Raw genomic sequence first — 15,706 nt, 5'->3', positions numbered from 1 at the left:
AATCGAGTTTACAAGAGTAGAAAACAAACCTGATTCGAACCGCAAACTTAATCTCGTACTTTTATTTCTAAGTATTTTAAAAATCTTTACTTATGCCTCAAACGATCAGGCTTGTGGTTAAAAAGAATTAGTTTAATACTTTCAAATTGAAGTAAATATAAAAGGTTTTCCTTCAAAATGAAATCTCCAAATCTCTATTTTTTTCAAAACTTTTAAAAAAAATGGCCACTTCTAGGACAAATTTGAAATTAAAACATTTTTTTTTACTATTCTTCATGTATCAATGTTCAAGTAGAAATGTTATAGGAAAAATTTTATCACCAAAGTCCCCCCCCCCCTCCCCCATGAGTCGTTTTTTCCTACGGCCCTGTTTACTCTATACTATGTTGTGCAAGTCTTCTATCATGTTTTGGTTTTTGAAACACTAATATTATAGAAAAAGTGTCGAAGTACAACACAAGGAAGTGAAAAAAATTTCAAAATAGTTCAAACGCAATGATCATTTTGGCTTTAATAATTAATCCAAAAATTAAATGCAAATTTGAGCGTGTCGTTGAGTTAACCCCCCCAGAGTTGCATTTTTTGCTTCCCTTTTTTTTCAATCATCATACAATTGTTCAAAGGAGGAAAATCGATAAAAATGGAAATCAATTCGCCCTGTTTGCTGCTAAAAACCAGGATCTCCTATCAATGTCTGGGTCCATAAAAAAAAACTTCCATTGAAATTCGAGACGTGATTTTATTGAATGCTTCTTTCAACAGATCAACTCAAGGATCAAATTCATCAATGAAATCGTCTGTCTGTTCTGTTTTGACGGCCATGGCGGCGTGATCTTGCGGTCCTAATGACTTAATTTCGTTATTCAAGACCCAAGAACAGTTTGTTTGTTTTTCCTTTTTTTTTTTTGTTCGTTCCTGTTCGTCACGGATCTCTGGGTCTCTTAGCGCCTTCAAAATACGTTGAACCAAAACGTTTTTTTTTTCGGGTTGAAACCTTGTAACTACGGGGACGACGATGAAGATCACCTCCCCGGTGCAGCAGATCATGAATCAATTTCGTGATCTACCGGGCTGCCGGGCGTGATTTTGATGATCCCGGCAACTTGTTTCTGTTCCTCTGGTTTGATGTTTTGATTCTTGGGTTTTTTTCTCTTCTCGGTGAGTTGCATTCGTGATCGTGTACGAAGATCGATCGATCGATTGTCACTTTAGGGAGAAAAATTGATGACTGTCGCGTGTCAGCAGGTGGAAAATTGGTGGATCGAGAACGTTTCTTCTTAGTTAGTTCCGGGTTTGAGTCCGGTGAGTTCGACCGCGATTTGAGGCGGTAACCTCTAAGGTGGGTTCGTGAGTTACCGCAATGCTATTGCGAGTGAATGAAGTCGCTAGCTATTCCGCGGCGCGATTCAAGCGCGTCTCTTTCGTTCACTTTACGCGATGCGCTAAGTTGAGGCGCGAACCGGTTGTCTCGTTTCTGAACGCGAGGGGTGAAAAAGGCCAGCATCAGTGTCGCAACCGGTTTCTGGCCGTCGATTTTCAGGTGAGCAAAGGTGCAGCACCGAAAAGGCTTAGCGATCGTCGCTTTTGGTCACACTCGATCAGTCCTCGCTGGGAACGATTCGTGAGACGTCGCGTTGTTTGAGGTCGCGATTTTCAAGCGCGTCGGGATTGCGCGCGGGTTTTTTGTTTCCTTGCGCATCGCATCCGGGTTTGATGTCAAGGCTCAACCCGGTGATCTACCGGTCTGTAATAAATCCGGATTCTAAACTCAATTTGGATTATTCTGGTGTTAAAATGCGTGTTTGTTACATCGTAGCAAATTTTAGTGCTAGATGTTTTAGAACGTGCTTCCGTTAAAAGCTGGAACGCCTGAAGTGTCTGGATCTTCGTCTGCTGCTGCAATCTGAACTAGACGATGATGAACCGTGTTCTGATTTTCACCGAGAGTGTTGATCCCAAATGTTGACCCAGTTGATTAGCGGCAGCCCGGGGAAATGGAAACAGATCATCGGCGTCATATTTCACCGTTCATCAGCCACATTTTGAGCCGGTGAGAGTTTCGACTTGTGAAGATCAAGGGGAAGAAAATAAAAAACCATTAGTATGTTGTGTACAAATGTGTCAGAAAAAAAGGAAGAATCTGTTAAAGTAGGAGCAAAACAAATAAGTGCATCTCTTCATAAGCTGTGCTCCCGAATGTTAATGATCTGTGTTACGCTCCTGCTGATTGTGAAAAATCAAGAAGAATCAAATAAACCGAAGGAATACCGATGCTACATTTGAAGCATTTGAATCCACAAGAAAAGTTCTGTTAACTGTTCAACTTGGCAACTGTGAGTCGTCCCGCAACCCATTTCGAAAGGAAGGAAGCCACATGCTAAACATTCGTCAAAAGTTGTTCGAAGAATCAACAACCGAACGTGTAAAACGGAAGCAGATTTGGCTGGATTTTGAACCAACTGTGTGTTCCGTGTTTTAAAGTTACTGAGCTTTAGTGTTGGTGGTCTTATGAAGAAAAAAATGCACTTCTCTAGAGCTTCTCAAACCGGAAGAATTTAGGTGAGAAAATTTACGTTTTGTGAATCTGTTGATATCGATTTTTTGAACTAGTTGTGTGATGACGATAGTTTCGTCATCGAAAAACTAGCTGAAAACAATCTGGATTTACTCTGTGAACTCTGTGAACCGAAGGTAAATTTCATAAGTTGGCTTAAAGAAGATTTTTTTACGGTCGCCATATAAGGGAGGTCGGGATCAAAATTTTTAATGTGACCTGTTGTTGAGGTTTGTGATCCTTTTGTGAAACTTCTTTTTAAAGTTGTGTCATCAGACTGCTAATGCTCCGAACAACTGCTATTGATACATTATCGGGTGATTATTACGATGAAGGTGAATATTTCAATCCACTCACCCGGGTGAGAAATCTCACCCTTGTTTTGGTTCGAAGCTGTAGTCACGAATTCAGGCCCAAATTTGGGTTAATTTTTTATTCTTTGTGTGACGTTTGAGATTTGAGGTATTTTTCTATGATGTTCTGGAGGTAATGTGTTTTTTTTTGGAGAAGTGGAGTGGAGAAAGTGGTGTAAAACGGACACTTTCAATATATCGAAAACTACAATGATTTGCATTAATCTAATGATGGAAATATTTTTGTATGAGTGTATTAGCACTTGCGAACCCCTTTGTAAATTTACAGCAAGCAATGTCACATGACAGCAATCAAAACAAACAAAACGTTTGCAGATGCTCATTTGATGTAATCTCTTCTACTCAGAAAATGCGTATGCTAATGATACATACACAGCCAGATCTTGTCATCATCGCGGTGAGTAGTAAAAGTACATTTACAACTCATTCCAACTTGGCCGGACCCACTGTGCAATATTGGACGTGGAGATAACTGGAAACAAAGGAGAACGTTTCCGTAATTATAAATGTTTGGAATATGGTGGCCCTTGTGAGTTCGTCCTTCTGTGGATGGAAATGAGGTTTTTGAGATTTTGCGGAATAAAAGTTTCCAATATCGGTATAACCAATTAACAGTTTGTGACTGTATTACAGTAGCCAGAAAACTTCAAATGTGTCGTCATAGTAACGAATCATGACGGAAAAAAATATTTTTATTCAAAAACTTACCACCGATTTAAATATAACAAATATTGGTATATTTGGTAAATATCGCAAATTTTAAATCTAGAACATGATTTATATAACGAGCACATGAGTTTGTTCATGTCTAGTCCCAAGGCGCAAAATAATTTAAAGAATTTGCTTATTTGGTCGACGATTTTAGACGTTATTCTTATGCGAATTTCACTTCCCTTCCAGCCACTTGTTTTCCGAACAAAATAGTAATGTATCTAAAATTGTTATGCCCCCATTGGAAGGCACCTGCACTGCTTTGAACCAATGTAGAAAAAGAGATAGGACTAGGTTGACAGGAGGATGTAAACAATGATCATTTCGGATTATGAACATGCAGAATTTCATCCGATACCTCAGGTGTTGAACGAAATTGTAATTTCGAATTAACTTATATTTGAGACTTTAATTTGCTTTCAACTTACCAAGGTGTACCTAAAACCGATGCTAGACAGTGATTTGTACTTTATTCAAAGGTAAAAACCATTCGATGAACACAAATAGTGCATGAAATGACTTCCTGTTATTCTTAGGAAGGAAACTTGGTTAGCCACTTCGTCTAGGGACGGAACGACTCACCGTAACTATAACGTGTGACTAGGACTCAAAAGGTAACAACTGTTCATATTATATGCTACATTTGGATTGTAGACCCTAAAACAAAATAACTTTCAAGTCAGGAGCTACGTTGAGTTAATCGTTGCTACCGTACTGGACAGAATACCGGATATACGGAGATTTAGTAAAAAGAAACACTAAACGTAAGTTGATTGCAAACTCAGAAAATAAGTAAAAAACGGAAGGATTATTGAAAGAAAATTGTAATCCATTGCAGGAGGAATTTAACGGTTGTATTAAAACGAAACCTGTTTAAATTCACGGAAGTTTTTCGATCTTGTTGCCCATGACGGGAACAAAAATAGTAGTAACATAACTTGATAAAACGAACCCAAAAATGTTTCCGACATTGTAATTCTTTTGATGAAAAAAGTAGGTTGAAATTGAAAAACCTTTTCTGTCCTTCCCGAAAATGCGGAGCATCACCCCACGTCTCTAAATGTATCAATAAAGAGTACTTCAGAATTCCCCAATATTGAAAATTTACAAGTAGAAACTCCCGGATTGCAACATCAGTTCAGAATTAAAAAAATAAGAAGGATCATGGAGCAATTGTAGAAGTAAGAAGTGTGTTTTCTCTTTTAGCTGATCATTCAACGATGTCAGCTGTTGGAGGCGAATGAAATCAATGGAGATTCGGGTCGGGCACAAACAATTCATCATGTAATTATTCATCACTATGTGTTATCCCCTAATTCAGCAAAAAATTACAATTTAAAACAAAAAAACTTCATAAACTTCGAAAATTTAAATTTCACAACGAACGGAGCGAAAAAAAACGTGTGATAACAACAAACCATCGCCTACTTCCTAATTTCTTCTATTCAGGATATAGTCTATAGCTCGCAAAATGTTTGGTGTGTTCAACCGTTTCCAATGGTGGAATGTTTATTACGCTCTTATTCACAAACTGTTTGTTCCTGGTTTTTCAAAATTTAATCGGTTGGATCTTCCAGACGAACCCGAAAATACTCTGATAAGAGCTAATGCACGCATAATCTAAAACAGGCAATTTTTACAGCCATTATTACTCGATCGAGAGATGTGCAAGCATGATTTAAATCGCAATTGCTATCAAAAAAACATACAATAATGAAATAAATTCACTAATGGCAATGGTAAATATGAGAGCAAAAGACCTTATCTGTCCATTTGCATGAAGATTGCAAAGAAAGTCTCAATGTTTGAATATATATTGCGGTTCTACCTCAGGGTGTTCGTCTCACTTGACTTTCCCCTTAGCTGATCTTTGAACCGGAATCTTCAAAGTTTGTACCATGTTCAACCCAAAATACCACAGTTATTAGACCAGAAGTTTTTTAATTTAATGAAATAATTTATCTCCATAATCATTATAAACAGTTCGACGGTGTGGGACCAGGTCTTAAATTCTGCTGTCCCATTTGGTTCGTGTTAAGTTTGCTCATGTACGGATAAATTTTGTTTTAGAAATATTTTAACAGATTTTCACATTTTGCACAAGATCATATTCAAGATGCATTTAATGTAAGGTTGCCAGGTCGTTTTGGTTTTATCCGGGTTTGCTTGGGTATTATATATAAAATTTGGCAACAGTCCGGCCTGATCCGGTTGCAAGGATTTCATTGAAAAAAGTCTAGATTTTGCCCGGATTCATACACTTTTTCCAAATCGAACAAAAAAAAACATATTGCATTGTATTTATTTTTCAAATTATGCCTTCAAAACAATTTTTTTTGATCAGATTTTATAAAATATCCATGGTAAGTTTTATGGAAGCCTATTATACGATTCAAAATCTGTCGATGAGTTTTGATGATTTTTGTTTGGTTTTGACAAAATTTGCTCGGATTTATGATCGTCAATCTTGAAATCAAATGCCTGGATTTGGCCAGGTTTTTAATATAAAATTACCCGGATTTGTCCGGCTTGGATACGTGCTGAACAAATTCTGGCAACCTTGATTTAATGCATAGGGGAGAATGGGGATACTTGATCCCTTTTTCTTATTTTCATCATATCTTTTGGAAAAAAATTTCTGATAGCCGTCTTTTGCTTTTTTTAATAGTGTGTAATTTCAAGCTCATATGCCGCAAAAGTTAGATTGATGCATGAACCTATAGATGAACTAGAGGCGTTATCGAGGGACTAAGAAATGATGACATTTTGAAAGTTAAAAAAGAGTTGATCCTTTATTAAAGGACACTTCTTCCGTAATCTGGCAATCTGACGTATGCGCCAGCGAGTAAAATTTTCAGTACGGAGCTTTTTGCAAAAACGTTTTTTTAGTGAGCCTCCGAGAAAATTTCAATAATTAAATCTGTACACTATGAGTTGTAACGATGACAACACATGGCCAAATACATGATTTGTGGAAAAAGGTTTATTAACGGAAGTTATGTTACCAACGTCATTTTGTTATGGAAACAGCTATTATTTTTCACTGTTTCCAAGACCAAATGACGTACATCCATCGTAGCATGCGACGAACCATTTCCAGATATTTTCTTTCACAATCAGTCAAATATTCACGGCTCGTGGATGGTAAGCTGTATCCGAACCAAGAAAAATGGAGTTCATTGCTGAGTACGGTAGCAAGAGCGAGAGTGAGCTTGAGGATAATCCGGTAATAGAACATGTGCCTGGACTAACGAAGCGTGTAACGAAGCATTTGGAATCTGTGGCAAACAGGAAACGGAAGCAAAGTGTGATCCTCACTACATATAAATGTGAATTCATTTGCTCGAATCACATTTCCACAGTGAGGAGAACTAAAATAAATGAAGAGTTTTATTGTAATATTGGCTATTTTTCGGTCTAGGGATTCAATCAAACAACTTAGTTTTTGAAATTCCCGACGTTTGAGTTGTTTGGTTGAATCCCTAGACCGAAAAATAGTCAATATTACAATAAAACACCAATAACGGTCGAAAACATAAAAATAAATGAAGAGTATTGGAACCTTTCCCTGGATAAAAAGAAGGTCTTCATAATCCAGCACAGCCTTTGCAAGGACGTTAAACGCCGAAGGGTCGAGCCTGATATTTCCGGTTCAGGTTTCAAAAAAGCATTTTCATATGCTCACAATCTAACAGATGAAAGCAAAGCTGTTCACCAAGTATGTTCAAGGTTTTTCTTGAACACGCTGGGCTATAAATGAAGCAGCAAGTAAGTTTTTCTAACACTTTGTGAATTTCAAGTTGATTTCTTAAAGACTATATTTTTTCCATTTTCTTCCAGCAATGTGATATACAGGGCCCATGGATCAGCAGACATTGAGTTATCTGGGGCAAGAAATTCCTGAAAAGAAGTTTCGATTTCAGTTACAAGACACGTTTTGGAGGAGAATTCCGGAAGGTTAAACTGTTTACTGAATCGCAGTTGAAGGAAGTACAAAAGCCATTCTAGTCAACAATTATGATCATTCTAGTCAACAATTATGAAATAAAGAAATAAATCGATTATATTATTCTTCCTCTATAATTAACGTATACCTTATGAATTTCAATCAAAAATCTAATTATCCAACCAGCTTGTCAATATTTTCACATATTATCTTATCATCAGGTTGGATAGATGAAGTTCTATTGTGTTTGTTTCTTGCAAAAAGAAAGTCCGCACTAAATCGTGTCATTCATTATTCAAAAAATATGAAACACAAGGAATTAATTAAGACCCACCTCCTGCCGCCCTTCCCAACCTCCTCATTGTCGTAAACTTAGGAATTTTCCTCGCCTAATTTTATTCCATCTTCTCTTGGCTGGTGATGCTCGCACTACAAAATCCGAAACAAGAATGACCTTTTTCGTTTTGTTTGTTTTGTTGTTTTATTTGGGGTTTTAAGCCTCTTGGGTTTATTCATCCCATAATGACCTTTTCCCTCAGCCGCTTTTCTTTTTATAGGCAATTTGTCCACGCGTTTTGCCGAAAATGTTCTATAATCGAAGTAGTCCGTTTTTCTGATTATATCATTTTCCTTGTCCTTCAGTCGGTTCTGCTTATTCTGAATCACTGAACTTTTTGACTTTTCTATCTCATCTGTATCCTACACTCATGAATAGGCAAAGCCATTGACACCATTTGAAATTAATAATCATTTTACAAGTATAAAGGTATAAAGGTTTTGTCCCTCGTTTCTATTAGTCCTGAAGCTGCCACTAGTAATTCACTAGTAATTTTAATTCGTAGAATTAAAGAATTAGACAAAGACTGTATTTTACTATGGTCCTCACACTCACTGTTACTTTGAGACGTAATCAAAGCGTTGCAAACATATTTTTTATTGAACTTACGTCACGTTGAGTAAAAATGGCGCATACGTTATTTTGTTTTCATAATGTTATGAGAACATTTAAAGAATAATGAAAATAAACTATTTTTTTTTTCATCATTTCAAATGTCGTTTTTTTCGGACTTTGTACTAAATACACTAATTGAATCTTATTGTGAATTGACAGAGCTGAGTTTGATAAATATTTAACAATTCAGGAATAGTCACTATTCATCTCATTTTACAGCAACACTTTTCTAATAAATATAATGTTTGAAAATGTCTTTAAAATTTGTGTCATCATTATCTTTTTTTCAATTTTCAGTTAAGGATTGGCAAATTGCACTCTAAATTAGGAAATTAGAAAAAAGAATTCTAACTGTCATATTTTTGGATTACTTTTCTCTTAGCATTTGAAACCTTGAATGAAGGCAAATCTATTTTGAGTATTTGGAATAAAAATTCAAAACAATCACAAATTATTTAAAATTTTAGTTTATGATCGTAAGATAAGAAACTGTAATCCAAAGAGTTAAATTTAATTCTGTATTTTATTGTTAATTTATATCAATATTCTGAATTTGGTTTATGAATCTGGATTTTCAGTTATATTTGAACTTAAATTTAAATTTAAAATGTTATGCTTCTTACCGGCTTGTTGCACTCATAGGGACAATCATATCCAAATATCCATTTTACTGGTGCCACGTGAAAACTACACTGGCAATGAAAATGGGCGCCAAAACTTCCTGTAGAGAGATGGATAAACATTAGTAAGCCTTGATTGCTTTTGGCGTCTTCCTACTCTGGGTGATTCGAATGAAAAAAAAAAAAACGGAAATTGGGTACCATCATGTTTTATAAGAGGTTTATGAAAGCTTTGGCGATCAAAATAGTTATTACAGCTTAATTAGTCATGATGATGTTTCTAGAACAGGGACAAATAGCCAGAAAAGAAAGTTGTGCTGACCGTAGTAATGCAAAAATTGATATTTGGGATTCGATATGAAGGAGAGTTTAATCTTTCCCTTAAAAAATTCTGCAAAAGTTTCATTTACTGAATAAAATGGGTAAATCGATAACAAATGTGAGTCTGAAGGTGTAATTGACTGATTGAACTTTACTACCCCAAGTAACAATTTAAGTTTTATTCCAACCTTAACAGTTCGCTTAAGACTATTTCCTAAAGCTACTTTATAAGCCAAAGCGCATTCTACGCTATTAGCACAACTACTTTAAAGTTAACATATGGCCAAAAGGGACCATTTTGTTAACGTTTTTAAAGCTAATTCTATACGCTATAATAAAACATCCAACAGAATAGTTTTATTCGACCTTATAGACATAGCTTTAAGAAACCTTTCAGAGCCCTCTTCAGACTATCAACAGCTCTTTTAAAACTACGTCGTGGAATCTGATAGGAATTTTACTGTGGGATCTGTGAAATCTGATAGGAATTTTACTGTGGCAGCTGTGGAATCTAATAGAAATTTTACTGTGGGAGTATTCTGTTCCATTTTTTCTCGTTTTATCACTTACCCTCCCAAGCATTTGATGATAGGTAAAGATTCCATTTAAAATATTTTAAAAATATTCTCATTCTCATTTTCAATATATCTAAGCAAGAAACTTCCTGCAACCTCAGATTTCTGGTGAAGTATATACGAAATAGCATCAAAACTTAAGCGCGCCTCAAAGAAAATCAAGGTTGACCATATTTTAAGCATTTTTTGAATAAAAAAATTATAATTAATGGAAAATATAAATTGGCTGAAATGATGCAATTTTTGTTTTACATTGAAATTCATCACCTATACAACAAATAGTACCGTCAACATTGTCAAATTGATGAAAATGTCTAGTTTTTAGTATTAAAGTATTATTTACAGCAACATGGCGTCAGTAATTTCGATTCAATTTCACAATCAACATGGCGTTCAGTAAATTAATATTGAAAATCTTAAGGCAGTTGTAAAACAGTGTTAAGATGGTTTTATGACGGTTAGAAAAATGTGGTAATAAAACAATTTCAATAAACAGTTTTTAAATGGTTTTAAGAGACCTTGAATCACAGCTTCGTTTGACGTTTCTCTAAATGGAATACACGCTCATGATGGATTTATCCATTTTTGAGAAAGAGAAGTTTTTCGCAATAAATGAAAACATTTCGATTTGTTGCTTGGCAAAAGGCATTCATGCAACTTTTTGTTTTGTTTCCTTTTGACTATGAGGATGGTCAATCATCTTTAAATAACAAATAGGTATTGCTATCAAATAATCTCATACTATTTTGGAATAGAACATTTTCTATCATCAAAACCCTGGCCTCAAAGCTAAATAAAAACCCGCATAAATGAGGATTATAACCAAATGATTTTTGAAGCGTAATAAAACGTTTAGCTAACGATTATTGAAATTGTAAAAACATTGCCTGAATCGTGAATTCCGAAATGATTGAATTTTGAATTTGTAGTTAGATTATGTAAAACAGTTAAAAACTGTTAAAACAGTTGTATGGGAAAACAATTGGAAGCGATAAAACGATTCTTTAAAACGTCCTTCGGATGTTTTGCTTACTATTACCAGAACTGCCTTACACTTTAAATAACTCGTTATTTTCAATGATCGGCCAATGCTAGTGGTCTTCATTCTGAATACATCATCTGAAACTTGTTGAGGCTGATTTAGAATGAGCATTTTCGATTGTGATGAAACTCAATTTCTCCGTCTTTGCTGAGTTGAAGCCGGTTTCTGCAGTCTTCCAGAAATTTTCAAGGACGGTTTATCTGAAAATAATTTTGTTAGTTCTGGATTGGATGACGAAAATAAAGATCAACTTCGCATTGAGAGACAGAGATGGATAAATAAAACAAGTAGTTTAATAGGCGTATTTGTAAATGAATTTTCTAATACATTTATTCTTATCGAATCACAAAAACCGTTTATTCACAGTGGGCTTTTATTCGAACCCTGAGAATTGAGCGAATAATGATGTGGACTGATTTGCGGTTGTTTTGAAATTTGAATGCGGATACAACAAAGTTGTTTTTATTTTTAAGATGAATTTAGCTGTGTTAATTTATATCATTTTGATAGCACGTTTTTCTCAATTTTGAGTGATAATCCTTTCAAAACAGGTTATGCTATCTCAAAAAATGGTAAAAAAGTTTAAGAGTGTATACGTTCTTCTCGATTGTCAAATCATCTGTCACTTAGTTTTATCATGCCTACATCCAATGTTCCAATAAAACAGTTTTTCAACTTGGCTTGAACGCTAGTTTTAAAAGCGCATTGAGAGCATTATTAAAACCCTTACCAAAGCTCTAATAAAAACAGGAAAGTATGTGTTTTATTGAATCTTTAGCAATACTTTTGCAACTTTTTTACAACACTCTTAAGATAGTGTTTTATTCAAGTTTTAGCAAAACTTTCAGGGCTCTTTTAAAACACACGATAAATGAAGCATTTCCTATGTTACAATAAAACCGTTTTAAAAATGGGATGCCATCGAAAAGTCTTCATAAAACAATATTAAAACTCAAAAAAGCCAATTGGCTTGATCTGTGTTACTTGGGTACATTACTTTTTGAAAAGCTTAATTAGTAATGTTCAATGTGTTTTTTTTTATACCTTTATTTGAGACGGCTCATACCTTGAGGCTTTACGGAGCCAAACTCATTATGTATGTTTACAAATATTTCTTTAGGTTTAAACCGTTACTTATTAAAGAGAAATTTTAAGCTGTTCTATACATCCATTCGTAGTTTATGGCATCTTTGTCAAACTATTTTCCAATTTTTCTTTCGCAAATTAATTATCTAAACTATAAAAACATAGAAAGAAATGAAGATGCCCATTCTCACTCTAAGCCTAACCTAGATTGAGTTTGATGTGCCTTTTCTTAGATCGGGACCGTAGTATTTGTCTCCCCAAAATGCTTTGTGCCTATGGCCATTGAATTCTCGTGCTCGGTTTCGTTTGACGACTTTTCAGATTCAATTGCTTTCTTGTTATCATTCTTTTCACACGAACCACTTTTCCTCGTTTCAACCCTCCTCATCATCCTGTTGATCAGTTTCATATTTTTCCTCAACGGCAATAGCACCTGCTTCACCATCGCCTGCATCTATGTCATCTTTAGCAACAATACCATCGGAGCGACTAGTCGACTGGTTCCGGGTGCCATCGGAGCTTTTTCCTCTGTGGGAATACCGTTGGGCACCCCTTTGTTACAGCGCAACACTTTTCCTTACAAGGTGTCTCGAAAGCTCGCTCTCACTTCACCTTCGGATGTTGAACGGAACAAATAGCCTGCTTCCGGCAGCGTGATCTGGATTCTGGTGCCATCATCATAGTCGAAAGACGAGTTGCGGGATAGCTTTTGGAGAACTTCTTTTAACACTTTTTGGTCCTTTAACTTTAAAAAAAAAAATGGAAGTTCCTTGGCATCTTGATACATGCCTCGCAACATATCACTTGTGATACCATTATTATGAAAAAATTGAAAACTTCAAAATCCTCAGACTTTTATGCCTCTCTTCCGAAATGCATTCGCATTGTATTTTCACGGCCAACCGTCGCCATTTTGATCTCCGTCATTCTTTACTGCACCACAACAAAAACCTAGTCTACTCTTGTCGAGCGCACATAAGCGTATAGATAGGAGCTATTTATTTGATCAAAGATTATCCATGTTAACCTTCACTTTTCACTTTTTAACTTCAAAATTTTTCGCAATGTGAAGAAATTAAAATCCGTGCGTTCCGATTCGGCCAACGCCTACTCCCCCCTTCTCGATGTGTTATTTGAAAAAAAAAAGACCTGAGTGCTACCAAAAGTTTAAATAATTGGTTAAAAAGACATGAGGTTGGTCCAAAAAATGTATGTTTCAAATCCAAAACCTTGTGGGCTGGATTTGTCCCTCGTCCATACACCAACCGCTATGAAAATTTGATTTCTAACATACCCTTGAAACTGAATATCCCGATAGTACCCTTAATAACTATTTTGTTGTAGCTCGTTTCATCTAACGGACTTCAAAGAAATGTGAAAAATTATGTCAAGTATGAGAAAACGAAATTTGTAGAGCATTCGATACACGTGCGTGTAAAAGTGAAAGCAAAAAAGTGGATTCCTCGATTTTGCTAGAATAAATGGTGTCATATTTCTATACAAATTGAGTGTCACTGAGCGACTTCTAAGAGTTAACCAAATAAACTGAAATTTAGCATAGAGTCTTCTGGAAAACCAAAACATAGAGATTACGGAACATACCCCTATTTTTGAAACACTCTACTAGACATGTTTTCGTTTCAAAATGTTTTCCGGATCAAAAACCAAATATGTTCCATATCTGAACAATAGAGGCTGGAGTGAAACTGAGCCTTCCTCTGAATCATTGAAAAATGCAATTGTACAATTTATATTTCATTTCTAACTATTCTAATCCTCCCAAAGCAAGAACAAATCGTCTGCAGTTTCCCCAGACATGGAAGGCTACAAAGTACACGGTGGCTGGCTGGCGTTCCATATCGTTCCCTTTCATGGTATTATTTGCTCCAGTCTCGTGATATTCATCGTCTTATTTGCCTCCCATTATTATCGAGCCCTCCCTCTCCCTTCCCTTCCGTCTTGGGGCCAAGTGACTCCTCAAACCTCTCCTCATCTTAGACACGGTGCCAGAATGATGGCTCCAAGAAAAAGACTCCTGCCAAAGACGATGATGATAATAAAATAAAAGCTGGACAAGCAGCAAGTAACCAAACCGAAGCAAAAGCGTAAAGTAGGGAACAACAACAGCAAACGGGAAACAGAGAAGCAGCAGCAAAGAAATAAAAGCAAATCGTGAGCAACTGTTTGGCTTATTGCTGAAAAATGTTTTTAAATTAAAAATTAGCCCTCGAAGTCGAAGCTGGAGGAGCCTTGAAGTTGAAGTTCTCTCTCGGTTCAGTGTACGGCACGGGAGTCAGGTCGGGTCCTAGAGGAAAAAAAATACTAGAAGGTACCACACCGAAAGTAGCCCTGGGTCCCTGGGTTTTGGTCCAAGTTGAGGTCCAGGTCCACTACAACTTGGCTGGTTGACTAGCTGAAGTATATGGGAAAATGATGTGACTTCCCTCCTCCCCAATCCTAGGAAAAAGTCTCTAGGTCAAGCAGCCAGCAACAGAAAGGGATCGTTACTACCGAATGGCAACCGAATTGGTGCTTCCAGCCGCTTCTCTTGGAGCTGAAGCTTTTCCACGAAGCTGTGGAGGGTGCTGGAAGCTGGAAGCAAGCCACCGACGATTGTTGTTGGAGCTTGGGAAAGTTCCGATTTGTTGTTTCGCTTTGTGGGATCGGGCCAATTGAAGCGGATGACGATGGCATTGTTTGGGTCCCCACAAAGCTTGAAATTTGGCATGAAAACATTTGTCATCCGTGCTTATTGTTATGATGTATTTGAGGGCACACACATCTAATGGCATAAATGTTGACAAAGACATTTCAGTATAGAGTACAGACGAAGACGTTTGGTTGAGGAGTGGGATAAAGTTTTGCTTCGACACTTGAATTTAATTTAATTTTTTCATTGATGGCAGATTTCATCCGACAGCAAGGTAAGATAATCAATTCAAATAAAAAAGTTATCAAAACTTGGATGCTTTAAAAAAATTTCTATTTATCAAATGTTAAATTCTACTAATTATGAGGGATCAAAGACAACATTATTTGTAGTATTTGAGTAAAAGCTTTGGATAAAAAGGAAAAAATAGGATCATCGACAGATACCTTCCTGCAAATATGACAAAAATGTTTCTGCTAAGGATTACAAGCTTAACACATTTTTGCTACATTCCGCTAGGGCTAGACAACTTTAGATTCGCACTACTATGCTCACCTTCAGACAATGGCCGTCAGTCACGAAAGCCGTGTTTGCCATTTGTCGAGATGGTCTACAAGCCAGGAATTACAGTGGGCTAGACGTTGGCAATAGTTGACATAATTTCAGAGCTAAAAAATGAAAAGCAATATACAATATTCCGAATACCTACTAAAAATAATGATTCGCAATACAACTGTCATATTTAATAAAGTCAGTTCAAAACAGCCGATCGTTACGAGAAACGAGTTTATTTTTTAAATTTTACAGTATCGCACAATGGGGGAAAAGGACGAAGGTTTGGAAAATACATTCGTTTTAAATTCCTCTATGAGAAA

The 15,706-nt window shown here is 36.1% G+C and overlaps 1 protein-coding gene across 1 annotated transcript in view; it reads left to right on the top strand.

The window, feature by feature from the left end:
- Positions 1-1,625: 1,625 nt before the first annotated feature.
- Positions 1,626-15,706, top strand: part of LOC129756201 (uncharacterized) — a 199,720-nt gene continuing 185,639 nt past the window's right edge. Inside the window, exon 1 of the mRNA XM_055753005.1 lies at positions 1,626-2,559. The gene's annotated coding sequence lies outside the window, so the exon portion shown is untranslated. The remainder of the gene's footprint in view (positions 2,560-15,706) is intronic.

The sequence above is a fragment of the Uranotaenia lowii genome, chromosome 3 (genome assembly GCF_029784155.1).
Source record: "Uranotaenia lowii strain MFRU-FL chromosome 3, ASM2978415v1, whole genome shotgun sequence".
Lineage (NCBI taxonomy): Eukaryota > Metazoa > Arthropoda > Insecta > Diptera > Culicidae > Uranotaenia > Uranotaenia lowii.
This window is presented reverse-complemented; position numbering and strand designations above follow the sequence as displayed.